This window comes from Schistocerca piceifrons, chromosome 1 (genome assembly GCF_021461385.2).
Source record: "Schistocerca piceifrons isolate TAMUIC-IGC-003096 chromosome 1, iqSchPice1.1, whole genome shotgun sequence".
NCBI classification, from domain to species: domain Eukaryota; kingdom Metazoa; phylum Arthropoda; class Insecta; order Orthoptera; family Acrididae; genus Schistocerca; species Schistocerca piceifrons.
This window is the reverse complement of record NC_060138.1, coordinates 822,528,407-822,545,854: the sequence shown is the minus strand read 5'-3', so window position 1 is coordinate 822,545,854 and position 17,448 is coordinate 822,528,407. Positions and strand designations below refer to the sequence as shown.

The 17,448-nt window shown below is 44.6% G+C and overlaps 1 pseudogene; it reads right to left on the bottom strand.

Moving 5' to 3' along the window:
• Positions 1-9,925: 9,925 nt before the first annotated feature.
• LOC124722235 lies at positions 9,926-10,043 on the bottom strand (annotated as a pseudogene).
• Between the last annotated feature and the right edge of the window lie 7,405 nt (positions 10,044-17,448).

Here is a 17,448-nt window from a genome sequence, read left to right as displayed (position 1 = left end):
GAAACTGGGGAGGGGTGCACAACAGCGAGGAATTTCTTTCCGTTCGTCCTCTACTCTCTACTCTGATCTCCTTCTCGGGTCACTCACCCGGCTCAAGTATCGTGGATCTTTTCATCGGCCTCGCACGTCCCTGGAGCATTGGCACAAGCTCCGAGGCGCTCTTTCACTCGTGATTGCAGGTCAAGGACCCTTCGCTATTGACCTTCCGCCAGCGTATCAGCAGGATCTTACTCTACTGACCATTAAAATTGCTACACGAAGAAGAAATGAAGATGATAAACGGGTATTCATTGGACAGACATATTATACTAGATCTGACATGTGCTTACATTTTCACACAATTTGGGTGCATAGATCCCGAGAAATCAGCACCCAGAACAACCACCTCTGGCCGTAATAACGGCCTTTATACGCCTGGGCATTGAGTCAAACAGAGCTTCGATGTCGTGTAAAGGTACAGCTGCCCATGCAGCTTCAGCACGATACTACAGTTCATCAAGAGTAGTGACTGGCGTATTGTGACGAGCCAGTTGCTCGGCCACCATTGACCAGACGTTTTCAATTGGTGAGAGATCTGGAGAATGTGCTGGCCAGAGCAACAGTCGAACATTTTCTGTATCCAGAAAGGCCCGTACAGGACTTGCAACATGTGGTCGTGCGTTATCCTGCTGAAATGTAGGGTTTCGCAAGCATCGAATGAAGGGTAGAGTCACGGGTCGTAGCACGTCTGAAATGTAACGTCCACTGTTCAAAGTCCCGTCAATGCGAACAAGAGGTGACCGAGTCGTGTAACGAATGGCACTCCATACCATCACGCCGGCTGATACGCCAGTACGGCGATGACGAATACACGCTTCCAATGTGCGTTTACCGCGATGTCGCCAAACACGGATGCGACCATCATTATGCTGTAAACTTAGCCTAGATTCGTCCTGAAAAAATGACGTTTTGCCATTCGTGCACCCAGGTTCGTCGTTGAGTACACCATCGCAGGCGCTCCTGTCTGTGATGCAGCGTCAAGGGTAACCGCAGCCATGGTCTCCGAGCTGATAGTTCATGCTGCTGCAGACGTCGTCGTACTATTTGTGCAGATGGTTGTTGTCTTGCAAACGTCCCCATCTGTTGACACAGGGATCGAGACGTGGCTGTAACAGCCATGCGGATAAGATGCCTGTCATCTCGACTGCTAATGATACGAGGCCGTTGGGATCCAGCACGGCGTTCCGTATTACCCTCCTGAACCCACCGATTCCATATTCTGCTAACAGTCATTGGATCTCGACCAACGCGAGCAGCAATGTGTTATACGATAAGCCGCAATCGCGATAGGCTACAATCCGACCTTTATCGAAGTCGGAAACGTGATGGTACGTATTTCCCCTCCTTACACAAGGTATCACAACAACGTTTCACCAGGTAACGCCGGTCAACTGCTGTTTGTGTATGAGAAATCGGTTGGAAACTTTCCTCATGTGAGCACATTGTAGGTGTTGCCACCGGCGCCAGCCTTGTGTGAATGCTCTGAAAAGCTAATCATTTGCATGTCACAGCGTCTTCTTCCTGTCGGTTAAATTTCGCGTCTGTAGCACGTTATCTTCGTGGTGTAGCAATTTTAATGGCCAGTAGTGTAAGTAGTTCTTCAGTGATACCCCAAGCAACTATTTTCATAATTTTATTTACGGAAGGCGTTGTATCTGTATCATCGTTTTATCAGACGTTGGGGATTATTACTTCCGATATTGCAGTGCCTGTGTTCTTAAGAAGGACGGTGCAATGTTTTTTCCGACATGAAATGTAATCGCAGTTGCGAATGCGTGCAACCATCGGCTGTGTAAAGAAATGAAGACAATAAACATTTGTGCCATACCGGGACTCGACCCCGGATTTCCCACTTTATGCGAGCGGCCGCCTTCACCTCTTTGGCAATGCGTGCATGACTCACGGCCAGACCCACACCTCCATATGTCATCGTTTCCTCGTCACAACCTGTACTCGTACACACAAATATGTCATTGCCGTGCAGGACAAGACATTTTGATTGAAAGTCGCTGCCTGCTATCGGCGGATAAATACGATATTGCAGAGCCTATGTTATTAAGAGGAACGATACGATCTTCCTTTGGACATGCATGCACTGGCACTGCGGCGAATACAGCCGTTATGAAATACATGAAATGTATTCGCAGTTGCAAATACGCATAACCATCAGTTGTATAAGAGAATGACGACAATGACTCGAATCAGGATTTTTCACTTTTCGCGAGCTGTCATATTAACCGCTTTGGTTATCCCTTCACGACTCACTGCCAGTCCCAAGCCTCCACTGATACTAGACGGCGACTTTCAATTAAAACATCGTCCCCTTTAGTGGATTTACATGATGTGTGTACGTGTACAGGTTGTGACAGAGGAACGATGACGTATGGGGGTTTGGGAGTGGCCGTGAGTGGTGCACGAATAGCCAAAGCGATTAAGGTGACGCTCGCGTAAAGCGCACAATCCGGGTTCATTGTCGTCAGTTTCCTATACAACTGATGATAGTCCATATTCACAACTGTGAATACATTGCATGGTTTGTTACTTAATACTGGGTTGACAACAATATCGCTTGCGGAAGAGTTTTATAGTCACGACAAAATAATAATTGGAGGTTTGCCGTCAGCGTTTAATTCAAATCTTCGTTTGTTTTAGTATGGAGTAACGTTATATTCCATCAAGAGAACAAAAAACTACGTAGAGTTCACCTTGATTCAGTGAAGTAGCACACGTGAAATTCATTACTCGTTTAATAAGAAGTAATTTTTTTTTACTTCTACTTCAACAGTCATACACATGTAAAAAGAGTATTTCGGGACCAGCCTGTTCGTTATGGGCAGACTGTCCAACAAATTCCAGCACTGACATCGATCAATAGTATGTGAACTGGTTAGTCGATGTACTACCGTCACGTCGAAAAGTTTTAGTGTCAGCTGGAGTTCATGCACAGTGCTTTGAGCAGATGATACACCAGTCTGAAGCGCTAATGGCGCCACAATTTTTTCGGACTTCTTTCCAAGCCCGCCCCTAACTATTACAGTGTAGTTCTCAGTTAAACCCAATCTGCCACCTGCTACAGTTTCCGAACAACAGGCTGAAAGGGGATGCTGATCGGAGAGTGGTTCCACAGAGAGGCCGTAGATAGCGGTGGCTTTTGACGAATGGCATTCAATAATGGAACACATTCATTTCCGAAAACAGGTTGGTTTTATTTAATATTCCAGTACATCATATTATTCCTAATTCTTTTCGCTACAAAACCATATTTTTCAACATAACCTCCGTTCAATGTGACTGCCGTACGACACCTTACTGGTAGGACCTGTATCCCCGCGTTGTGCCACTCTACTGGTCGACATCGAAGCCAATGCATCAGTAACATCCTCATCATCCACGTACTGCATCCCACGGAGTGCATCTTTCATTGGAAGTCAGAAGGTGTGAGATCCAGGCTGTACAGTGGATGAGAAAGAACAGTCCAGTGAAGTTTTGTGAGCTCCTCTCGGGTGTGCAGAGTTGCGTGAGCATTGCTTTATCATGGAGAACAAGAAATTCGTTGGTAACAATGTGGCGACTAATACGCTGAAGTCGTATATTCAGTTTCCTTAGGGTAGCACAACACACTTCCGAGTTGATCGTTGGGCCATGTGGGAGAACATCAAACAGAATAACGCCTCTAGTGTCCCAGAAGACCGTCGCCTTGACTTTACAGGTTGAGGATGCGGCTTTGAACTTATTCTTCAAAAGAGATGGGGTGTGGATTCACTCCGTGGACTGCAGGTTTGAAGTGATGAACGTATGTTTCATCTCCTGTGACGATATTCAAGCAAAAATTGTCGCAACCAACCTCGTAATGCGCAAGCAGTTCTGCACATATGGTCTTCTGTTAAGCGGTGAGGAATCCAGAGAGCACACATCTTTGAGTACCCCAACTAGTGGGCGAGCGTGTCAGCATTACCAACAGAGACGTCCGGTTGAGCAGCGAGGTGCTTGACTGTGATCCGTCGATCAGGTCGAATGAGAGTATCCGCACGTTCCAACTTTCCAGCTGTGTGTGGCCGGCTGTCGCGGGAGATCGGACAGGTTTGTGTAACCTTGTTGCGATGATGACAGACGCCTCGCCCAACGACTCACCGTACTTTTTTTCACGGCCACGTCTCCGTAGACATTCTGCGAGCGCTTATGAACACATTGCAATGTTCTGGTTTTCCGCCAAAAGAAACTCAAAGACAGCTCTTTGCTTGGAACGCATATCCGTTACAGACGCCATTTTGAAGGCTACACATATTACTGCCACCTATCGGAACTTCATGATGTCCGCAGATCGTGGTCTGGTGGCGAGCGTTGCTGCCTCTGGATCACGGGGTCCCGGGTTCGATTCCCGGTCGGGTCAGGCATTTTCACTGCCCGGGGACTGGATGTTTGTATTGTCCTCATCATTTTATCATCATCGTCATTCGTGGCAGTGGCTAGATTGGACAATGTAAAAAAAAATTGGGATTTTGTATGGGCGCTGATGACCGCGCAGTTGAGCGCCCCAGAATCCATACATCATCGGAACTTCATGAAACTGCAGGGGCTGAAGTGAGCATATTCCTCGATGTGGCACAATAAATTCAGTGTTTTCATCCGAAACTGGCCGAGAAAAAAAAGTGTTGCCTTACTTACTGAACGTCCCTCGTAAATGCGATAGGTCTAGAAAAGAGATAGCATACAAAACCCTCGTGCGATGTACCCTAGAATACTGCTCGAGTGCGTGGGACCCGTACCAGGGAGGCCCAATTGCGGTGACTGACGTATACAAAGAAGTGTAACATGGGTTGTGACAGATTCGTTTCACCCAGGGGAGATAGTCAGGGGGCTGTGGAAAGACATGATCTGGCAGATGCTGGAAAGAAGAATCATGGATAATTTGAATTTAGCGTCCCGTCGACAGCGCTGTCACTAGAGACTGGGGCAGACGCTTGAAGATAGGCGTCAGACACCTCGCAGAAGTCTGCTTGCAGTTCATACAGTGAAGGCCTTCACGACCGGATGTCATAGTTGCTGATGAGTCTTCTGGACTGTATGGCCGTAGTCGAAGAAACTTTTTCGGTTCCTGCCGTTTCGTCCACAGCTGCGCTGGACATTTTCGGAGTCGGCATGACTTATAGTCACTAGGAGCACCTTCAAAGATGTCCAGCGTAGTTCTGTAAAAAAGTTCAGGAACCGGGAAAAGTTTCTTAGATCACAACCATACAGTCCGAAGCCTCGTCAGCAACCTACTAACAGTGTTTTAAGAAACATCAGTAAGCAAGAAATCTAGGAATGCACTACAGCCCTGTAAGTATCGTTACCGTAGGGATCGCAAAGAGATGTTAGACCAATTAAAGTGGAACAGAAGAATTTAGACAGTTAAATTATCACGTACCATTCGCGAATAGAACTGGAAGCAACTGTATAGCTAGTACGCCTACAACGGGAAGTACCTTCTGACATTCATTTTGCAGTATACAGGGTGAATCCGAACTCCATTGACAAAATTTCGGTGGAGTTTCTGTAAATTTTAGTACAAGTGACCAGTGGTCTCATGTGGCTCGTTACACAGTAATTCCATGTCGGTTGATCTCTTACCGCCATTTATCTTTGCATCTGTATTTGACTGAAAATATCTGAACAACAATGCAAATGTCAGTGGTGTTCCTTGTGTGTCTTTTTCGGAAACAACTTATTCCATTCACTCTCGATCCTTGCTTTGGTAGTAGTTACGTCCTCTTTATCTTCGCACTAGTCGGACTTGGTAGTCTAGATGCTAAGTTACGAATTTGGAAACCGTAAGGTCGCCGGATCTAATCCCGATGTGACCCCGGGATTTTTCAGTCCGCCTTCACAGCTTAATGATGTGAAATATGCTAGGAACGGCATGTGATTGGGATTCCACGTTAAATTCCGGGTCCCGTTTCCACGGCAAGTTGAGGACGGGTAAGGTGCCGAAGTGGCGTTCTGTTTGAAGAACTTGCCATCAGGCGGCTGAACATTCCTCTTGAGGGACTTCAGGCAATCATGCCATACGAATTTCTTTTAATTTTATGTTCGCCCTGAAGCTTGAATTCAGTACTGCTCGGGTCGGTCGCAGGTTTGTTTTTGCAGTATTCAGTGTACTTTAACAAAGATAGACAGCAGTATGGGTAGGTTTACTGACGAAAGGTTTGGACGTTAGTTAGCTCTTGCACTGATTTACTGAACGCAGTGAAAGAGTGTTACAACTTCGCAGAGCTGAGCTGTTCCCTCAGCGACAGTAACCACACCACAATACTCTTAAGGACGAGGGTTATACCATTAGTCCGTGTTCTATGTTGTATGTTTTGTTGACTGCGTATTACAGGATTTGTCACTATTGTGGAGCTATTTTCACAGCAACAAGTATAATTGGGGTAAAAATGTAACAAGATTATAAATACATTGTTACTCTGTAATTAGCCTCCGGATATCGCTGGTCCCTTATAGCGAAACTTCTCAACAATGCCTACAAAGAAATGGCAAGAAAATGGGGAGTAGAATATCGTCGACGTACCGCTGTGGTGTAAGGGTGCCACGGATGACAACCAAAAAGATCCTGCTATGAAAAGAAATGGCACTCCAGACCGTCACTCCTGATTGCCGGGTAGCACGGTGAGCGACAGTCAGGTTGGTATCCCACTGCTGTCCGGGGCGTCGTCAGACACGTCTTTGGCATCGAATCTCATTGATTTGAGTAGAATTGTCTTCAGGGAAGAGTTCCACTTGGAACTGATCCCCAATGAGCAGCGAAGACGTGTCTGGAGACGCCCCGGAAGGTGCAGGGATACCAACTTGACTGTCACACACCATATGGCATGACAACCAGGACGGGAGGACTGGGGTGCACACATTTCGTTTCATAGATGAACCCCTTTGGTTGTCGTCCGCGACAACCTTACAGCACAGCAGTACGTCAGCGATATGCCCCGTTTTGTTGGCGTTCATGGGAAGCATCCTGGGTTTACACTACAGCAAGGGAATCCCGCCCATATACGGCAAAGTTTCCTAATGCTTGTCTTCGTACTTGCCAGACCCAACTTTGGCCAGCAAGGTCACTAGATCTCGTTCGATTTCAGAACGTTTGGAGCATTATGGGCAGGGCCCTCCAACCAGCTCTGGATTCTGGGGTTCAAACGTAGCACTTGGACTAAATCTGGCACGATGTCCCTGAAGAGGACAGCCAACAATACTATCAATGCCAAGCTGAATAACTGCTTGCATAAGGGCAGAGGTAGAACAACGAGTTACTTACTAAATTTGTGTTCTTTCTCTTGAATAAATCATCGACTTTTTCTGAAATGGTAGTGGTTTGTTTATTTGTACATGAGCATCACATCTACCGATTTCCGTCCCATTCGGACAGTTCCTTCGTGGTGTCTCTTTTTCCCCCCTTAGAGTGTATATTCGCAAAATAACTCCGCCGTCAAAAATGCCTGGCTACATTAAACGTATCTGCAAATGATTGGGGTAAGACCGATGTTTTTGAATGAATCTTCTGTCAATGATATGGAGCAGTGAGTTGCAGCCTGACTTCCTGGTACAGTTTCCAAATGCCGTGCCTCGCTCAGTTATGTAATTTTCTGATCAATGGCCAACCCCCCATGGACAAGGTTCAATTCTCGATGGGATTGCTCCATGTGACATCAGAAGAGAGATCGCCGCTAACATCGAGAGGCATAAATCAAATATAGTGACCTCACCTCCACTCTTTGGACATCAACCTGCCAAGCCAAGACTGAAGTCCAGGAAGAGTTTCCTAACAACTTCACAGCCCTTAGAAGGATCGGCGGCGGCGACCCGACTCACCAAGTGGAAAGAAAGATGCCAACACCGGTCAAACCGGATGACACCACAAGAATGCCTGCCGCCTGAACACATGGAGGAGTGGGTCATCTGGAAGTCCTTGAACAGACTACAGACCGAAGTCGCAGATCGAGGGACAATCTCCTTAAATGGAACTTCCAACTGCCAAATGCCAACACAACACTGTGCGAATGCGGTGAATTGCAGATAACCCGGCGTCTCTTCAAATGTAAACAAACCAGCTGAAAGACTTAACGTCTGCAGCACCCATTGCTATCGAAGCTGGCCAATTCTAGGTGAATACTGTCTAGTTTTCTTTGTATGTATTGTATATGTGTTCATTTTAGTGTACCTCTGACACGAATAAAGAAAGACCTATCACAGTTCACACAAGAGTAATGTGGTTTTTTTGTTCTAAGGTATCTCTTCATTATGTGCAAGAAGTGGAAAGCAAGTCATCTCATGATATGGACCGGGTTGTCTTCACAATACCTGTTCGGATCATATTATCCTTATTTGGAAATGTTGCAGACGAAGTCTGTAGCTCAGCGCGGAAGCAAGAGAATTGTGGATCATGTGTAGCCACAGCAGACTGGAGTTATAGCACACTTCGTTACGTAGGTGTGAGAGATCCTTGATGAAAATTTACATCTCTGCTTCCATGGAAATGGCTACCACAAAGCATGGACCTTACCATGCCAAACAACTCACTGTGGGAAATAATCCAATTCGATGTGGTACGAGAGTAGTAAACTGCAGTAAAATGTCGAGCAAGCCTTTCAAAGCGTATCTCGTGGGATCTCTGCAAGATGATAAGAAGAACATGGGGATGCATTTTTCTGTAAGACACGATGATGCACATACAAGTCCACTGGATAAACAGTTTTTATATATTGTCCACAGTTAAGCCAACGGTATTGCCGCAGTGTAAAACAAATGCAGATCAGATCGCTAAAGTTAAGGGCTGTTGCGCATGTCTAGCACTTGGATGGGTCACCATCCAGGTCTGCTGAGTGCTGTTGGCAAATGGGGTGCACTCAACCCTTGTGAGGCCAATTGAGGATCTACTTGATTGAGAAGTCGTGGCTGTAGTCACGAAAACTGACAACAGCAGGGAGAGTGATGTGCTGGACACAGGCCTCTCCACATCTGCATCCAGTGTACAGAGGATGACATGGCGGTCGGACGGTACGATTGGGGCTTACGAAGCCTATTTGGATGGAGACTACTCCAATATTAAATATAGGGTCGTTCAGCTGCCCCTACCCATGGGTTTTATGCAACTTGCAATGCCTTCAAATATCGCACCCAAGAGTTTCTAATTCCCTCACTCACTATGTGCAAATTGTTAGTCCTACAGTAAAAAATGAGAAGGAATTTTAATGTAGTTAAATTTTGTACTGGGATGAGTTTCAACTCGAGACCATTGTTTTTTACATTTTTCTTCAATAAGTGACCTTAGAAAAGTGACCTACAAACGCTTTTTTCTTGAATAACTCCAAAACCATAGCCTCCAGTGAAAACATATCCCAGTACAAAATGTAACTAAATTAAATTTCCGATAAAAAGGCCCTGTTAATTCTTTCTATGAGAGTAATAGTATACATGTAACAAGCAAGCGAACATGAAACCTCGCATGTGGTTTTTGGAGGCATTGTGGGTCGCTTAAAACCTGTCGGTAGGGGCAGCTGAATTATGCTGTTTACTACCATGACCTAGTGGTATGGGGACTTCTCGGACACACTGTAGATGTAGATTTTGCTGTACACAGTGGTATTCGCACTAGAACATGAAGTTCACTGTTCTCGAATACGAATCCAGAGAAGAAAGGAAGAACTTAACTAAACTCCTCCCGAACAGGCCATGAAGGCCACGCGATACCGACCGGCCGCCGTGTCATCCTCAGGCGTCACTGGGTGCGGATATGGAGGGACTTGTGGTCAGCACACAGCTCTCCCGGCCGAATGTCAGTTACCGAGACCGAAGCCGCTACTTCTCAATCAAGTAGCTCCTCAGTTTGCCTCACAAAGGCTGAGTGCACCCGGCTTGCCAACAGCGCTCGGCAGACCGGATGGTCACCCATCCATGTGCTAGCCCAACCCGACAGCGCTTAACTTCGGTGATCTGACGGGAACCGGTGTTACCACTGCGGCAAGGGCGTTGGCAGAAAGGAAGAAGAAGTAGTGCAAAATTAGTTTAGGTTCCTTATTGGAAATAGACATAAATTCTCGACGGAAGGAAGCTGCATGCAGTGTAGGGTAGGAAAGTTTTACTTCTGAGCAGATGTTCGAACCCAGGGCCTGCAGCCGGCGGTGAAAAGGCCGATGCTCCGGGGCAGGTTTGAGGCCGCGCCGCGGCACGCGTGCTGCCGCCGGTGGAAAGTAGAATTGGCGGCGGCGGCGGCGACGACGACGACCTTGGCCGTCCCACTGGCCCACTTGGGCCGGCTCGGCCGTGCGCCTGCCTTCTTCCTGGAGGCGCCCGGCTCCGCCCGCCTGGAAAGTGCTCGCGTGGGAACACGGGGCCGACGGCCTCACCGCCGCCACCGCCACCGCCAGCAAACGGCTTCCCTTCCCTTCCCTTCCCCCGACTTTTACTCGCGTCGCAGCCCCGCCGCGGCGCATCAGCGCCAGCGCTTCCACTTTCCAGCCTGGCGGAGATGCCTGCCGCCGCCGTGGGCGGAATACTGATGCGCGCCTCGGCCGCTGCGCTCGGCGTTCCATCCACCCGATAAGTCACAGAGGGCAGTGACCGCCACCGCCAACCAACCGACTACCAGTTCATTGGACTGATGTAAACACTGAGAAGCCAAAGACGCTATTCTAGTGGTCTTCAGTCCGAAGACTTGTTTGAAGCAACTCTCTACAGTAGTTCCTTTTTATTTTGTTATTATTTTTTATTTGTTGGCTTTCGGATCGTGTGCTTACAGCCAACTCAGTTGTGGAATGTCAGTTATGACGATGCGAACGTGAGGACAACACGACACTCATTTTCCGTCATGGCCGGGTATCGAACCCGGCCCCCTCGGTGAGCAATCCGCCGCAGTCCACCATAGCTTACCCTGGGCAGGTCTCTTCATCTCTGTAGAACTACTGCACCCTGCATCCATTTGAAAGTCGTAACTGTGCTCCTGTACATCTACATCTACATGATCACTCTGCAATTCACAATTAAGCGCCCGGCAGAGGGTTCATCGAACAACCTTCAAGCAATTTTTCTACCGTTCTTATGTCAAACGGTGCGCGGGAGAAACGAGCACTTAAATCTTACTGTGCGTTGCGACCTCTGATTTCTCTTATTTTATTAAGATGATCATTACTCTCGATGTAAGTGGGCGCCAACAGAATATTTTCGTAATCTGAGGAGAAAGTTGGTGATTGAAATTCCACTAGAAGATCCTGTCGCAACGAAAATGCCTTTATTTTAATGATTGCCACCGCTATTCACATATTATAGTCGAGGCAATTTTCCCCTATTTCAGGATGGTAATAAGAAAGCTGCCCTTTTTTGAACTTTATCGATGCCCTCCGTCAGTCTCATGCGATGCGGATCCCACACCACATAATAATACTCCAGAAGAGGGCGGACAAACAATGCAAGCAGTCTTTAGGACCTGTCGCTCTTTCTAAGTGTTCTGTCAACAAATCGTAGTCTCGGTCTGCTTTCCCCCACAACATTATCTATGTGGTAGTTCCCAAAAACGCTATTCGTAATGGTAATCCCTAAATATTTAGAGGAATACACAACCTTCAGACTTGTGTGATTTATCGTGTAAATGAAATGTAGCGGATTTATTTTACTACTCATGTGGATGACTTCATACTTTTCATTATTTAGAGTCAATTGCCACTTTTCGCACCATGCAAATATCTTGCCTAAATCATTTTGCAATTGGGTTTGACCATCTGATGACTTTACAAGACGGTAAAAGACAGCATCATCTGACAGAAATCTAAGAAGGCTGCTCAGATTTTCTCCTATGTCGTTTATGTAGATCAGGAACAGCAGAGGGCCTGTAACACATCCTTGGGGAACGCCAAATATTATTTCTTTTTTACTCGATGACTTTCCGTCATTTACTGCGAACTGTGACCTTTGTGACAGGAGCCCACGAATCCAGTCGCACAATTGACACGATACTTCATAGGCATACGGTCTGATTAGTAATCGCTTGTGAGGATCGGTGTCAAAAGCCTTCTGGAAATCTAAAAATTTGACATCCCCATCCGATAGTAGTCATTATTTCGTCAGAATAGAGAGTTAATAGTGTTTCACAAGAACGATATTTTCTGAGTCCATGCTGTTCGTCAACAAAATGTGTTCTACGAGGTAATTCATATTGTCTGAACACTTTACATGTTCCAAAATCCTATTGCAAGTCGACTTCACTAATATGGGTCTGTAATTCAACGGATCACTCCTGTTTGCTTTCTTAGGTATTCGTACGACTTGTGCAGCTTTTCAGTCTTTAGGTAAGGATCTTTCGACGAGCGAGCGATTGTATACGATTGCTAAGTGCTCCAGACTGTGGTCTCCATCTATGATTTTGCCCCCGTCAATCCCTGCAGTACCAAATGAAAAATTTCTTCAGGATTTGTCCTGTCAATCGATCTTTTTTTTTTAGTCAAACTGTACTATCGATTAGATTAAGTACGTCTTCATTAGTTATACGATCTACTTATCTGATCATTAGAATTCTTCTGTAGCACATTTCAAACGCTTCTACTTTTAGTGAGTGATTTTCAGATTTGTTTTATTTTTGTTGATGTTGGTCGTATAAACTCTTTTCAAGACACTATCCATTCTGTTCAATTGGTACAGAATTTTACTATCTGCAAACCATAAAGGTTTTTGTTTCCTTTCCCTGAAGTGCAATTCCTTTTCTAAATTTCTCCCTGGGTACCTTTGCTGGTTGCCCAGTGTACAGATTGAATGACATTGGTGATAGCCAACCACCCAATCACTCTCTTATCTACTTCTGCCACTTTTTTATGTACTTCGATTCTTATAAGTGCATTCCGGTATCTGTATAAATAATTGTTAACCTTTTGCTCCCTACATTTTATCCTGGCTACCTTGTGACTGAAATTTGCATTGTACAGAAACCAGATGGCAGTTATAAGAGTCGAGGGACATGAAAGGGAAGCAGTGGTTTGGAAGAGAGTGAGACAGGATATTTAGCCTCTCCCCGATGTTATTCAATCTGTATATTGAGCAAGCAGTGAAGGAAACAAAAGGAAAATTCGGAGTAGGTGTTAAAATCCATGGAGAATAAATAAAAACTTTGAGGTTCACCGATGACATTGTAATTCTGTCCGAGACTGCAAAGGACTTGGAAGAGCAGTTTAACGGAATGAATAGTGTCTTGAAAGGAGGATATAAGATGAACATCAACAAAAGCAAAACGAGGATAATGGAATGTAGTCGACTTTTAAGTCGGATGATGCTGAGGGAATTAGATTAGGAAATGATACACTTAAAGTAGTAAAGGAGTTTTGCTATTTGGGGAGCAAAATAACTGATGATGGTCGAAGTAGAGAGAATATAAAATGTAGACTGGCAATGGCAACGAAAGCGTTTCTGAAGAAGAGAAATTTGTTAACATCTAGTATAGATTTAAGTGTCAGGAAGACTTTTCTGAAAGTATTTGTATGGAGTGTAGCCATGTATGGAAGTGAAACATGGACGAAAAATAGTTTGGACAAGAAGAGAATAGAAGCTTTCGAAATGTGGTACTACAGAAGAATGCTGAAGATTAGATGGGCAGCTCACATAACTAATGAAGCGGTATTGAATAGGATTGGGGAGAAGAGGAGTTTGTAGCACAACTTGACTAGAAGAAGGGATCCGTTGGTAGGACATGTTCTGAGGCATCAAGGGATCACCAATTTAGTATTGGAGGGCAGCGTGAAGGGTAAAAATCGTAGAGGGAGACCTAGAGATGAATACACTAAGCAGATTCAGAAGGATGTAGGCTGCAGTACCTACTGGGAGATGAAGCAGCTTGCACAGGATAGAGTAGAATGGAGAGCTGCATCAAACCAGTCTCCGGACTGAAGACCACAACAACAACAACAAGCACTCATCCACATACTTTGCCGTGAACTACAACTACAATTAGATATCATTTGGTAGGTTGTACATCGTATATATGAATATTTAAAGGAGACTGACATTATTACGTACACCTTGTAAATAATTGTTAATGCTTATTGCATGAAAGGTGACGGATTGTCTTTATTATCAAAACGGCGTAATTCGTTTTCGGAATTACGAGGGTGGGGAGCAGAGCCTTGCTGGGAAGCCAGCAGTGGAGAGACAAGGTCTTCCGTTGTGAGCGCCCGTATGTGTCGTTCGCTCGGTATCAGCTCTGTTGGTACAGACGGACTTGCTGTCTTTGGTCTCAGGAGAGTTTATAGTTAGAACAGTTAGGCACTGTACTGTTGCGAACCTATACGATTCTGGACTTCATCTCTGGGTTGTAAGTCGTCGTTGAGTACGCAGCATTCAGTAATTGAGAGCACTTCTTCTGCCTATACTTATGTTGAGACGTTATCTGAACTCCGTCCTTGTGGCTGGGAGTTCGCGTTTCTCGTCTGTAGACCACACAGAGGAGAAGACAATATTAGAGTATATTAGTCAGTGGAACGCCTTCTGCCGTCCTAGTATCTGAAAGAGTTTATTTGTGGCTGGAGTTCTTCCGTCGTCGCAGACGAGTACGAGAACTATAACTTCGACGCACCGGACGCAGTACATACGGTGATATCGCAAAGTGCTTCGGCTTAGTAGGGCTATGAAGCTAAACAGCTGTGATCACGTTAGTTTATTTCCACTGAGATTCTGCACCACCGTAGATCATCTTTGAAAGTAGTGTCTTCTAGTGTTTGGTACGTAGATGATGTCAGTCATTTCGCGTTAGTGATATTAGACCATGCAGTCATAATAAGGGGAAGAGTTGGGTAATTGATTAATAATTTTAGTTAGAAAAAATATAGGCAATTGTACTTAAAGGGTTGGTTTTAATCTATAATAAATCTATATTGAACAACAACATTTATCATTTAGTTGTATTAGTTGCCTCCATCATTCATTTACGTTTAGATTGTAATTTATATGTTAAAAAGAGCATTAAGAGATCCTAAGATCTGCTTCAAGGGGTAGTCTGACACGGCAAAATCATCATTTTAGCGTTTATTATTTTCCGTTGCGCACATTCATTTTTACATCCACCTGGAGTAGGATCTTGGAACTTAACCTTGTCTTTTTTCTATTTGGTCCTGTGCTGCCTTTACTGCTTCATTTCTCAAAGCTATCCATTCGTCTTCTAATGTTTTCCTATCTCCTATTTCACTCAATGCTCGCTCAGAAAGTCTGACCTCTTTCAATTATCCGGGTCCCATATCTTTAGTTTTCTACCCTTCTACAATTTAAAAAAAAGGCAATGTTAAGTGAAATGTGAAGTCCTTTCTCTCTCGTAAAGCGAACGGAAGTAATAATTATTAGCTTGATATTTGAACGAACAATTGGCGAGGGCATGTTTATGAACTCCGCTGGGAAAACAGTCATGCAACACAGCTCGAATAAAGCAACTTTGTGACTGACTGTTGTCAATAATGAGCAGATGCATTGCCTGCTAGTACACAGTTTTCCACGCACTCATGTGGTCGAAAGTTGGGCGCTCACTTAAAATGAATCAAAACATGCAGGCTACTTACAGATTGTCTGCTTTGTAGTTACACGTTTAAAGGGGAAAAACAGAGAGAAGATGAGTACCCGTTCTAACACAGCAAATGACGCAAAGTAACAAATTTCCTAAGAAACCAAACGAAATTTGAAACAGAAACTGTGAGTATATAGGAACCATACCCTTTTCTCTAGCAACCTTTTCCATCTAGAAACTGAAAAACTGTATCTGGCTTCCTCAGAATAGAAAATAAACAAAAACCGATCACTCATGAAAAAAATTTCCTCATACAAAAAGTCATAACGAACAGAAACACACACTTAATGATTCATTACACAATGGAAATGCAGTTTAGAATGATGAATGGTCCTACCGGTGACCAGCTGACTAAAATAAACTATATTTCTGATACCTTAGCACCAACAAAGTTATCATGTACCAGTACACAACAGAATACGCAAAAAATAACGATTCCACAACACACGCACCACACCCCACCAATACGTACATCACAAAAAACAAAGAAGGACACGGGGCAGATACTGAAACTCACCTAAAACAAAATACATAAGAAGAATTCGTAAGGTGACAGTAGGACAGGTAAACGTTCCCATGATTGAAGAAAGATGCAAGAAATCAAACACACACACACACACACACACACACCACAGAGAGAGAGAGGGGGGGGGGGGGGGGGGGAGAGGTAGAGAGACTAAATATTAGGAGAAGAAATGGCAACATTTCCACAGTTAAAAGACGCAACTGACGCAATGCAAACAAACGGTTCTGCTCTCGAAACTGTAACGGTCATCGAGCTTATGGTGTGAATCAGAGTCATATCATTAGTGAGGTGTTTGAATAATATCGTGTAGTAGGACCAGTCTGATTAAATAAGAAAACGAATATTTTTAACCTGACTGTGGCGGAAATGGGTGGAACTGGTAATAGATAGTTTGCTCTTTCAAATTCACTCGTGGCAATTATTCCCTCGTGTTTTGATTTCTTTTTTGAACCATCCTGTCACTGTATTCAGTTACCCTAAAAGACTCGTCAACTGATTCTATGACTTTTTTTTGTTAATTTGTGCTGTTGTGTTTTCGATGTGTTGCTATGCTTGGTCTGTTAACTTCTTCCATTCATTCATGTATTTCATCTGCAATGTCACCCGCAAACCAGAGATGGTTGAGATACGATCCATTATGATCATTCGTTCTCAATTTACCCAGATTAGTGATCTCAGAACTTTAGCACTACTGAGAGTAGTTTTCGTACTATCGAATCATGTTGCGTGACTGCACTTTCAATTCTTGATTTATCGTTATCCTTATTAAGTCTAATGGAAGCTGTGATATCGGCTACATTTTTCTGTATTGCGTCCTAGGTAGAATCAGTGCGTCGTTTCTCTTGGACTAAGGGCAATGGTCGTATTGAAAAATCGTAGACAATTATACTCAATGCTCCTTTCTGTGATGTGCTATCTTGTGACTTTGCCTGATTGAAATACATCGTTTTCCCTACAGTGGCCCAAATAGAAGATTATTTGCGAAAATTACAGAAAACTGGTTCCTCAGTTTTTGATTTATTTTAGGTTCATCAGCAATCTTAACGTCGCTAACATGTTTGTGCCTTGAACTTAAGACAACACGAGATCTCCGGTTTGGTAACAGCACATTATTTTTACCCAACGTACTAAACGCAGACGTGGCTTGTCGCAAAACTTAATCAAAAATGGTTCAAATGGCTCTGAGAACTATGGGACTTAACATCTGTGGTCATCAGTCCCCTAGAACTTAGAACTACTTAAACCTAACTAACCTATGGACATCACACACATCCACACCCGAGGCAGGATTCGAACCTGCGACCGTAGTAGTCGCGCGGTTCCG